This window comes from Megascapheus bottae, chromosome 22 (genome assembly GCF_031878675.1).
Source record: "Megascapheus bottae isolate mThoBot1 chromosome 22, mThoBot2.hap1, whole genome shotgun sequence".
NCBI lineage: Eukaryota > Metazoa > Chordata > Mammalia > Rodentia > Geomyidae > Megascapheus > Megascapheus bottae.
The window spans coordinates 122,916-135,300 of record NC_143530.1 but is presented as its reverse complement, the minus strand read 5'-3'; the positions used below and the strand labels follow the sequence as shown (position 1 = coordinate 135,300).

Genomic DNA, 12,385 nt, shown 5'->3' with positions numbered 1-12,385 from the left:
TTTAGTGGGTTGATGTAAATAATGACTAGTTGCCTAGGTTTTTCTGTAGAAATCATAATGTAGCTGACTGACAAGTAATGTGACAAAAGTGGGGTGGGGAAGGGGAATTTGATGACCTTTCAGTGGAGAGCAATGGCACCTATGTCATTTTTTCACTTGTTAGCACTCAGTGTATCCTGGAGCAGTGTTCTTCTGTTCCCACTTTACTCCACACTCAGAAGCTGATCAATCAGGACTGTGGTTGGCTGTAATCCCAGTCCATAGGAATGTAGCTTAGCTGGTTTTTTGTTTTTTTGTTTTTGTTTTTTATACATCTCCTCAGCTACTGTATGTCAGGCATTTAAAGATACTGCAGAGAAGATGAAAGTGGATGTAGCAAGTTCTATTCAGTAAGTTCCTTGCCCCCTTATCAGAAGTGAGGGTACTTTCTACTGGACTTTAAGGAAATGTAATTTGATAAAATCCTTCAAGTGGAAGTTGAAATGTGACACTAATTATTTTTCCTTTTACATGTAAACTGAACACCATTTAAATTAAGTTCTAAAAAAGTAGTGTATACATGTTTATACTCCAAATTCTTGATTCTTTGAATTATTGTTTGTGAGTGTATATGTGCCTCCAAGTAATTGAAAATATTAAAGACTGGTTTAAAAGTGTCTGACACTTAGTGTTTCTGCATTACCTTTTTTTTTTTTTGTGAATTATGGGACTTGAACTTGGCCTGAGCGCTCTACCTGAGCTCTTCAGCTCAAGGCTATCACCCTATCCCTTGAGCCATATCCCCTCTTCCCTTTTTCTAGTGATTAATTGGGGATAACAGTCTCACACGTTCTTTAGTGCCCATGATGGCTTTGAACTGCGATCCTCAGATCTCAGCCTCCTGAGTAGTATTACTTTTTGTGTAACCATTCTAAACCACATTGTGGTTAATTTAGTGTATTAACTTAAGCCTGTTACATACATTAAGAGGTAAATTGACAATCTGTTAAATGGACATTTTGTCAAACTAGCCAGCCAATACTGCTTTATGATAGCTACCATTTATTCTGGATCACACTGCTGGTTAATTTTTGCAATTTGATTTCCTTCAAATACTGGATTGGCCCAGTTTTATAGCTTAGAGGATTTGAGTCTGCTAAGCCAGAGTCTATATGACGATGCCAATTTTTCATGTAGTTATTTGTGTGTTTGTGTGTGCTAGAACTGGAGCTTGAACTCAGGACCTAGCAACTGTCCCTTTGTGTTTTCATTCAGCATTTGCACTCTAGGTGCTGTGATGTGGCTTAAGAGTTTTATAGGCTTTACTCCTTGGGTGGGTTCTGAATCATGATCCTCAGATCTCAGCTTCCCCAGTGACTAGGATTACAAACACAAGCCACTTAGTTTTATGAGTTCTAGACTACTTGCCCATTAGAACAATTTTCTCTCTCTCTCTTTTTTTTTTGCCAGTCCTGGGCTTGGGCTCAGGGCCTGAGCACTGTCCTTGGGCTTTGTCAAGGCTAGAGCTTTACCACTTGAGCCACAGAGACACGTATAGCTTTTTTCTATGTATGTGGTTCTGAGGAATCGAACCACTAGGCCAAACTCCCAGCCTCTAGAATGATTTTCATAAAGAACAAAATGTTCATCTTGAAGACTATACTTACAGTTTTCATCTGTAAGCCCCATTTTTGGAAGCAAAACCTTTTTTGTGACAGTCATATCAAAATAATACTGTAGTAATTAACCCTGAAATGGTAATGAGGTCTTGATTTTTGGGATGGCATGGTGGCACCCTGGGGATAGGATCCAAGGCTTCATGCATGCTAGATAAGTACTCTACACTGAGCTGTGGCATTTGCCCTAATTTGAAGTTTTATTTTGGCTGTCCTGAGGTTTAGCCAATGCATTGTGCTTGCTAGGCAATCACATCTCCAGTCCTTTTATTTCTCAGATACAGTCTTATACTTGTATCTTGCCAGATTTGAACTCTGGTATTACTACTTAACCTTCCCATTCAGCTGGCATGACAAATGTAACACTATACTTGTTGAAATGGAGTCTCAACATTTTGTCTTGGCCATATTCCAATTATAATATTCCAGATCTGCCTCCTGAACAGCTGTGATTTACAGGCGTGTTACATCATGCCTAGTCCTGGTTATGACTGAAAAAGATTCTCAGTGATTGTTTCGATATCATACACTGGGTTGGGAATGTGGCTTAGTGGTAAAAGTGCTTGTCCAGTATGCATGAAGCCCTCAGTAACGCATACACAGAAAATGCCAGAAGAGGTTCTGTGGTTCAAGTGGTAGAGTGCTATGCTTGAGCAAAAGAAGCTCAGGCGCAGTACTCAGACTCCAAGTTCAAGCCCCAAGACTGGCAAAAAAAATCATACACTGGAGGGCCAGGAGTTTGGCCTAGTGGTAGAGTACTCACCTAGTGTGAATGAGACCCTGGATTTGATTCCTTGGAACCACATACACAGAAAAAGCCAGACCTGGCGCTGTGGCTCAAGTGGCAGTGCACTATCCTTGAGCAAAAAGTGTCCCAGGTGCCCCAGCCCTGAGTTCAAGCCCCAGGACTGGCCAAACAACTCATACACAACAGAACTGGTCATATAGCCACCTAACAAAGGAAGTATAACTTCTAGGCAGAAAAGCTTGAACTACATACTCTCACACCTGGATTTGTAAGGGCATCCACAGCAATATTCCACATATAGATTACCAGAGAATAGATTCTTAAGTCCAGGCACCACAAAGGTTGTGCCTGCTACACAATCTAGAACTTGCTTATTCTTAAGTATAATTTTAGCTGGCTGTGCTATTGTGGTTTCTTCTTAGACTAGAAATGGTAAAAAGGTACAGAAGAGGCTGGGTGCAACTGGCTTACATCTGTAATCCTAACTACTCAGCAGGCTAAAATCTGAGGATCAAAGCCAGCCCAGGCACAAAAGTCCATAAGACTCTTAGTGCCAATCAACCCACCAGAAAACCAGAGTAACGCCATGGCTCAAAGTGGTAGAGCACTAACCTTAAGCTGAAGAGCTTAGGGACAGTGTTCAGGTCCAGAGTTCAAATCTCATGACTAACAAAAAGGATGCAGAAGATAAGAGATAAGCATCTGAGTATCAGTAAAAGATACTGAATCCATAAGCTAAATTATGAAAATAAAAAACAGCCATTTGGAACTATCTTTGCCAACAAGGCAGTTTTAGGCTTATTTATATATACATTACCAAGAACATCAACACAACAATTTTTTTTTTTTTTGGCCAGTCCTGGGGTTTAAACTCGGGGTCTGAGCACTTCCTTGGGCTTTCTCAAGGCAAGAGTTCAGCCACTTGAGCCACAGCACTACTTCCAGCTTTTTCTATGTATGTGGTACCCAGGAATACAACTCGGGTCTTCGTGCATGCTAGTCAAGAACTCTACTAGGCCAAACTCCTGGCCCACAACACTGGATTAAAAAAAAAAAAGGGTGGGGCCTGGAGTTTGGCCTAGTGGTAGAGTGCTTGCCTAGCATGCACAAAGACCGGGGTTCGATTCCTCGGTACCACATACATAGAAAAAAAGCTGGAAATGGTGCTGAGGCTCAAGTGGTAGAGCTCTAACCTTGAGAAAGTCCAAGGACAGTGCTCAGGCCCTGAGCTCAAGCCCAGGACTGGCAAAAAAAAAAAAAAAGTATTAACCCTTGACTAGGACCATATACTGCTTCTCTCTCATTCTGAAAAGTTTAGGTGTTAACTATCTTTTCAGAGGAAGTAGGTGAATATGTGGATGGGAGAAAACAATGTAAGGGTACTGCTTTTATTTATTTTTGGTGCTGGTGCTGGGTTTGAACTCAGGGATTGGGCACTGTTCCTTAGCTTGTTCCACTTAAGGTTGGTGCTCTTACTACTTGAGTCACAGCTCACTTCTAGGTTTTTAGTGGTTAATTGGAGATGAGTTTCAAGATTTCTGTTTGTTGTAGTTAACTCTAAATTTTTGCTTTTTTTTTTTTTTTGTTGTTGTTGTTATTGGTCCTACCCCTGGAGCCAGAGCACCACTTCCAGTTTTCTAGTGGTTAATTGGAAATAAGAGTCTAACAGACTTTAGTGCCTGGGCTGGCTTTGAACCACAATCCTCAGATCTCAGCCTCCTGAGTAGCTAGGATTATAGGCATGAGCTGCTGTGTCCAGCTTGCTAGCTTTTTAAAAAATTTTTTCCATAATTAGGCTTGATCTTTGAGCCACAGCTCCATTTCCAGCTTCCTGGTGTTACTTGTAGATGACTGTCACTGACTTTTCTGCTGGGGCTGGCTTTGAACCATGATCCTCAGATCTTAGTTTCCTGAGTAACTAGGCTTACAGATGTGAGCCACTGGTGCCCAGCTATATTGTCTTTGTTAAGTTCATTTTATTTTCTAAATTTGCTAAACTGTCTGAAAAAATGTTTCCTCAGCTCTTCTAAGTAGACTTTATATCGAGTGATTTTTTTTCCCCTCATAGTGCAATACTTCACTGAATTTTGTTAGGCTTAGACTTCGTTCATAACAATCCAAGCCTCCTTTGTAGGACAGTGTTATTGGCATTATTAGCAGTGTTTAAAACAGTGGGGCTGGGAAAATGGCTTAGTGGTAGAGCCCTTGCTTACCAATGGTAAAGCCTGGATTTGATTCCTCAGTACTACATACATAGTGTAATGCTTGAGTTCAGAATCCTTACCCAAAAGACCACCAGAGACCGGAAACCCATTGTAAAAGCAAAGGAGTCTTTATTGCAAGCTCGAGCTTGGTCTCCTGAGTACACAGCTGCAACCAGTGATGCTGAGAGCCCAGGGCCCAGAGTTACAGCACTTTTTTTTTTTTTTTTGCCAGTCCTGGGCTTGAGCTCAGGGCCTGAGCACTGTCCTTGGACTTTCTCAAGGCTAGAGCTCTACCACTTGAGCCTCAGCACCACTTCCGGCTTTTTTTCTATGTATATGGCACCAAGGAATCCAACCTGGGTCTTCGTGCATGCTAGGCAATCACTCTACCACTAGGCCAAACTCCCGGCCCTACAGCACTTTTTATACACTTCTTTGGGGAAGGCAAGGGCTTTGCATACATCATAGCATCTAGCAATCCATTACATACTGCGGAAAGGTCACAGAACAACTCTAAAACATAATTGGTGTGTCATAAAGCGGGGAAGAACTCAAAAAGAATTATTGGCTAAATCAAAGGGACTGGGTACTTCAAAATGATTGGTTAGGGACAGCCTGCCCAAGGAAAACGTCACCTGTAGGTCATCCTGCCCTGGGCAAACTTTACCTATGGGTCATCCTGCCTTGGGCAAACTTCACCTATGGGACCTCTGCCCTGGGCAAGCATCACCTGGGTCATCCTACCCTGGGCAAACACCATCTGTGGGACCCTCTGCCCTGGGCAAGCATCACCTGTGGGTCAGTGGGTCATCCTGCCCTAGGCAAACACCCTTGAAGCTGCTATCTCTGCTGGTTTAGAACTAGTGCAGAGTGACCTTCTGGTGGGGCCTGCTTAAAAATAATTTTTTACTGAAGTTGATCTAACTTCAAAATTAATTTAGGCTTCTCAATAGAAAAGGCCTGAAGTGGTGGTGTGGCTCAAGTGGTAGAGCGCTAGACTTGAGAAAAAGTTCAGGGACAATTCCTAACTCTGAGTTCAAGCTCCAGGACTGGCAAAAAAAAAAAAGAGTAAAGACCTGGTAACCACATTCCTACATACTCCCATGACTTTCTTCTACCTTGAACTGCTCTTATCATATATCAATAATTGTGGCTGTGAAGTCTAAGCCAGCAAGTGACACTTTTTTTTTTTAAATGGGTCATGGGGCTTGAACTCAGCCTGAACACTGTCCCTGAGCTTTTCAGCTCAAGGCTACCACCCTACCCTTAAGCCAAACCCCAATTCCTGTTTTCTAGAGGTAAATTGGAGATGAGTCTCAGGTCCTTTTGTGCCCCGGCTGGCTTTGAACCTTGATCCTCAGATCTCAGCCTTCTGAGTAGCTAGGATTACAGGCATGAGCCACATGCCCAGCTAAGACTGTGACACTCTTATTTCCAATTAACCACTAGATAACAGGAAGTGGCACTGTGGCTCAAGGGGTAGGGCAATAGAATTTAGCTGAAGAGCTCAGGTAGAGGCCAACGGGTGAGGTGCTGGCAAGGTGAGTTGGCGATAGTCTAGTGTGTTTGCTGGTGGAAGACACTATTATTGTCTTTAAGGGTTCTGGTTGATATCAGTGGCTGAAAGGCAACAGTTACGACATAGTACTTTCATGGAAATGTATAGTTCTGACAAATTCTCAGTCTGGCCTCAGGACATCTATTCAGTTTTCAAAATAAAAGGAAATCCGAAAGAGTTTTTTTTTTTTTTTTTTTGTCATGGGGCTCCAACTCTGGGCGCTATCTCTAAAATATTTTGCTGGAGCCAGCAGGCAGCGAATGGAGATTCCTGAGTTAGTGGGTAGGGACTTGGAAAAGAAGAAGACAAGAAAAAGATGGGGACTACAGCCCAAATCAGCAGCCTAAGAAGGCTGATAGCTTAAGACTGCAGCACCATTTATTTCAAGTTCCAACCTTAAATACTTTTCTTAAAACCAGGGAACTGCCAGGGGTTACATTCGTACAAAACAGCAATCAAGTCTCAAATAGGTTAAATGAGAAGCGACTGACATAGCCCAAAGTCATCCTGATCACAGCTTATTTCCTTGTGAACTCAATTGTGCAGGTCCAAGGTCACTGACCCCATACCCGGTCCCCAACAAAGGATACCACTCTGAGCCACAGTTCCACTTTCCAGTTAATTGGAGATTAAGAGTCTGGAGGACTTTCTTGTTCAGCCTGGCTTTAGACTGCAATCCTCAGATCTCAGCCTCCTAAGTAGCTAGGATTACAGATGTGAGCCACCAGCACTCAGCGAGCATTGTCGTTATGATAGCAAATATATTTGCTGTCTTAAAATTTAAACCTAGGGACCGGGAGTTTGACCTAGTGGTAGAGTGCTTTGCCTAGCATGCATGAAGACTTGGGTTGGATTCCTTGGTACCCCACATACATAGAAAAAGCCAGAAGTGGTGCTGTGGCTCAAGTGGTAGAGCACTAACCTTGAGAAAGCCCAAGGACAGGGCTCAGGCCCTGAGCTCACGCAAAAACCAAAAACAACCTAAAATTAAAACATTGATAAATAACATGAAAAATGGATTTTATAACAAAGTGGCACCTTTTATGTGTCTGTCGGTCATGGGGTGTGAGCTCTGGGCCCGGTGCTCAAGGCTACTGCCCTGCCCTGCAGCCACAGCCCCACTCCCGCTTCGAGTGATGAACTGCAGACGGGGTCTCCGCGAGGGTGACGGGCGTGCGCCTCGCGCCGGCTCCGCTTGCTTTTGCAAGTGTGGAGCCAGGAGCCGTAGCCTGGGCGGTCGGGTGAGACGCCCACCAACACCAGACCAAGCCGTGAGCGCGGGGCTGTGGCTCGAGGGGCAGAGCCTCGCTTGGCCAGAGTCTGACAGAGAGCCAGGAGCCCGGCCCCGCGGCGGGCCCCGCGGGGCGGCGGCGGCGGCGGCTCTCACAGGCCCGGGGCGAGAGCCGCAGGGCCTCGGTCGGCCGGTCATCCGGGCTCCGCTCCGCCTTCCGGACATCACCCCGGTCGGTAAACCGTTCTAGGCTTGGGACGGCTTGCCCGGCTGGGCGGCATCACCGCCACCGGCCTCGGTGCTGTCTCGGCGGCCACAAAGCGGTCGTCGAGGGCCTCGGAGACCGCGGCTGCTGGAGAAAGCGCGGCGGAGAGCACCGCCCAGCGCGGCCCGGTCGGCGTCGCGCCGCGGAGGCGCGCGAGGCGGGAGCTCTAGTGCGCACGCGCGGCGCCGCGGCTGCGCAGGCCGCGGCCCCGTACGGTAAACAGTGGCGTCACGTGACGTGGTCCCGCTGTCGCTCCCGCGCCGCCGCCGCCGCCGCCACCGCACGCACGCCTGTGACTGCGGAGTCTCGCGGCTCCGCACGGTCTCCACGAGGCTAGCGACCCTGGGGCCGAGGGCGCCAGGCACTGCAGCGAGGATTAGGAGGGAGGCGCGGAACGGAGAGGTAGAGTCCCGAGGCAGCGGCCTGGCCCCCGCGCCCAGCACTGTGGCAGCGACGCCGACGTCCTGCGCGTACCCCCTGTTGGCGGCACCGCCGGGCCCCCTCCTCCTCCTCCTCCTCCTCCTCCTCCTCCTCCCGGCGGCGGCGGCGGCGGCGGCGGTGGCGGTGGTGGCGGCCTCCATCTTCCTCTGGCTGCGAGGCGTAGCGCTCATCCGGCTGAACTGGGTGAGTGGCGGCGGCGGCCGCGGCCGAGAAGCCTGGCCCCTTCCCCTCCCCGCCTGGCCCTTCTGCAAGCTCGGCGCCCCTGCGGCCTCCCGCCGGCCCCGCGCCGAGGCAGAGCCTCCGGGGCCTCGGGCCTACTCGGGCCCGCCTCGCCGCCCGGACGCGGGCCGGGGCGAGGGCCGCTGGGCCGCTTCTGCCGCCGGGCGGGCCACTCGGAGCGCGGCTCCCGCGGCGGCTCCGCGCTCGCTGGGCCCAGGCGGGGCCGGGAGCCGGGTCGGCCCACGGCGCGAGGCCTGGCCTGGCCCCCGCTTTCGGAGGCCGCCGGTGCTCCGGCCATCCTGGGCTAGCGCGTGCTTTTGTGCTCGGGGCCCAAACTGTCGGCCCCTCTCGCCGATTTAGGACCAGAAGCCGCGGTCGTGCCTGGAGGCAGTAGGTGTGATTTAACGGAGAGTTCGGGGTGCTGAATAACTGCCCACCCGAGGCGGGCGGGGCGGGGGCCGAGGCGCGGCGCCCGGCTCCTGCGCCCCGGCCCCGTACCGAGGGGTTACTGGGCCTGACGGCCGCTTCCCCAGCTGTGGTTCCCGCACCGCAGCATTCGAATGGGAGGCGATTAGTGCTAGTCACCAATGTTGGTAGAATGTAGTTCTACACAGGTAATGGATAGCTGTAGCCGCCACTTACTCCTAGTCTCTACTGTTTGTTGGGATCATTTTTAAAGAATCGCGGATAATCCAGCCGTATTTTAAGTAAGATTTAAGAAACGATAAAAGCAAGGTAATGAGGGATTAAATATTCTATTACTGTTTTGGATTCTTCCATTTTAAAACGGGCTAAGGTCTTCCAAAATATACTTTAGCCACTCATTTATTTATATCCTGCCTTATTTAGATTCTTATTTTCTATTTTTTTTTTTTGCCAGTTCTGGGGCTTGAACTCAGGCCTGGGCACTATCCTTGGGCTTTCCTCAGGGCTAGCACTTTACCACTTGAGCCACAGTACCACTTGTGCCTTTTTCTGTGTGTATTGTACCAAGGAATCAAATCCAGGGCTTCGTGCATGCCAGGCAAGCACTCTACCACTAGGCCACAGTCTCAGCCCCTGTTATTATTATTTTTTTAAATAATTGCTGTATTCATTTTTGATTATGTGGGACTGAGGAAAGGACCCAGGGCTTTGGAGTGCTAGGCAAGCATTCCACCCACTAAGTAGTATTCACAGCCTGATATTTTGATTCTTGAATGAAGAATCTGATAAGAATTTGGTAAAATTTGCAAGTTTTACAGGTGAAGTGTGTGTTGTGAAAGAAATCGTGCTTGTCAAAGAACCATGAAACTTTCCATTGTAGCATAAGTTTTCCAATTGGTAGTTCTATTCTGAAGGTTTCGTGTGACAATTATTGCTACTAAAAGTACTGATTTTCGCCTTTTGGCTACCACCTACACCTTTTCTTCATTTATCTTTTCCTTCCTGTTCTTCTCTTTACTAGTCCCATCTCTCTATCATAATCATCATCGCTGTTATTTTTAAATGAATATTATATTTTTTCAGTGATTTTAGCACAATTTACTGGGTTAGGAGCTATTATTGCTCTAAGGCACACACTCATTTTTACATTCCTTAGCAACAAGAGGACTTAGTTGAACTGGGCCACTTTTATTAAAAAAAAAGGAATATTTTTCCTCTTCTTCACTGTGTAGGTTCATTTACTGAAAAGCATTACAAAAATAGCTTACGTATGGATTTTTCATTCAGTAGGAAGAGCAAGAGATTTGCTCAAAGCTAGCACTCCACCACTTGAGTCACAGCTCCATTTCCAGCTTCTTCTTCTTTGTATTTTATCCGAGATTAGTCTCACGACTTTCCTGCCCACGTAGGCTTTGAACCGTGGTTCTCAGATCTTAACCTCCATAGTAGCTAGAATTATAGGTATGAGCCACTGGTGCCCAGCTTAGTTTGCTTTCTTGAATGTGCACTTTAAAAGAAATATAGGGGCTTGGAGTTTGGCCTAGTGGTGGTGTGCTTGCCTAGCATGCAGGAAGACCTGGGTTCCATTATTCGATACCACATACATAGAAAAAGCCGGAAGTGGTGCTGTGGCTCAAGTGGTAGAGCTCTAGCCTTGAAAAAGCCCAAGGACAGTGCTCAGACTCTGAGCTCGAGCCTGGGACTGGCAAAAAAGAAGAAAGAAAAAAAAATATAGTTAAATTCCATTGTAATTTATTATAAAAACCTTTACTTTTTTCTGGAAATTACATCTCTTCTAAATTTAAATGAGAAAATGGAGCTTCACAGATTAGTGTCCAAGGTTTTTGAATTTATTTTTATTTTTTTTTTGTGCTGACTCAGTTGTGAACTCAAGGTTTGGGCACCCTCTCTGAGCTTCTTTTGCTCAAGGCTAGTAGTTAGTGCTCCACCACTTTAGCCACAGCTCCACTTCCAGCTATTTTGGTGTGTGTGTGAGTTTGAGTGTGCGCGTGTGGTAAGAGTCTTACTGTCTTTTTTGCTGGGACTGGCTTTGAACTCTGATCCTCAGATCTCAGCCTTCTGTGTGGCTAGAATTACAGATGTGAGCCACTGGTGTCCAGTGTGGCATCCAGGTTTTGTGTTAACTACGACTACTTCACTATACAATATCAGAAAATTCAAGTTTCTTAAGAATGGTGATTTCAAAATACTATTCTTCAACTGCATTTCAGGGGTTGTTCTTGACAAGTGCCTGGTAGATTTTTTTGTTTCGTACTTTTATGGAACAGAACACCTTGGTCTCTCATTTCTTCCTTAAGCATCCTCTGTGAATTTTTTTTTTTTTTTTTTTTTTTTTTTTTTGTGGGTCATGGGGCTTGAATTTGGCCTGGGTGCTGTCCCTGAGCTCTTCAGCTCAAGGCTACCTCCCTACCCTTGAGCCAAGCCCCACTTCCCGTTTTCTAGAGGTTAATTGGAGATGACTCTCAGGTCCTTTTTGTGCCCAGGCTGACTTTGAACTTTGATCCTCAGATCTCATCCTGCATAGCTAGAATTACAGGTATATGCCACTGCCCTGCTATCCTCTGTGAATCTGAAAACGTTTTTCAGAACCATAAATCTTTTTTAAACTATGCACATGCCTTTAACACTGTTGCACATTAATGATAGATAGTTGCATTTTTGTAAGCAAAAATATATTTTTCCTTTAAATTGTATTAAAGATACTGAGGGCCAGGAGCTTGGCCTTGTGGTAGAGTGCTTTGCCTAGCATGCATAGGACCTAGGTTGGATTCCTCGGTACCACATACATGAAAAGCTGGAAGTGGTTCAATGAGTCACGTGATAGATCGCTATCCTTGAGAAAGCCCAAGGACAGTGCTCAGGCCCTAAGTTCAAGCCCCAGCACTGGCAAAAAAAAGAGTTTTGATTTGTTCAAAAATATTTCTGACCTAGATTCTATTTCTGTGGATAAGCAACTATAGGCTGAAAAACAAGATTCAAAGTCACCAGATGTTAACTGTATCATACTGAATTTTTTTTTTTTTTTTTTTTTTTTTTTTTTTTGCCAGTCCAGGGCCTTGAACCTCAGGGCCTGGGCACTGTCCTTGGGCTTTCTCAAGGCTAGAGCTCTACCACTTGAGCCACAGCACCATTTCTAGCTTTTTTTTTTTTTCCCCCCTATATACATGGTACCAAGGAATCAAACTCAGGTCTTCGTGCATGCTAGGCAAGCACTCTACCATAAGGCTAAACTCCAGGCCCATGAATTTCTTTTTTTAACTACTATTTACAGCTTTTTGGTGGTAGACATAGAGTTTCTTGGCCTCATGATTTCCTAGGATTACAGGTATAAAGCCGTGGGCTCCTGGCTCAACAATTATTATTATTATTATTGTTTTTTTTTGGTGGATCATGGGGCTTGAACTCTGGGCTTGGACGCCGGCCCTGAGCTCTTAAGCCCTAGGCTACTGCCCTACCCAAGGAGCTACAGTCACACTTTGCCTTTTCTACAGGTTAATTGGAGATAATAGTCTCACGGTCTTTAATGTAGTGCCCGGGTTAGCTTTGTGCTTCAATCCTCAGATCTCAGTCTCCTGAGTTGCTAGGATTACAGGCATGAGCCACTGCACCTCACTTCG

At 46.2% G+C, this 12,385-nt stretch overlaps 1 protein-coding gene across 9 annotated transcripts in view; it reads left to right on the top strand.

The window, feature by feature from the left end:
- Positions 1 to 8,211: 8,211 nt before the first annotated feature.
- Phf3 (PHD finger protein 3) overlaps positions 8,212 to 12,385 on the top strand; it is a 78,500-nt gene continuing 74,326 nt past the window's right edge. For 2 of the 9 annotated variants that reach the window (XM_090355436.1, XM_090355432.1), the window contains exon 1: positions 8,229 to 8,285. The gene's annotated coding sequence lies outside the window, so the exon portion shown is untranslated. Of the gene's footprint in view, positions 8,286 to 8,686; positions 8,716 to 8,940; positions 9,029 to 12,385 lie in introns of those variants that run through there. The other 7 variants (XM_090355437.1, XM_090355442.1, XM_090355434.1 and 4 more) reach the window with 7 other exon arrangements.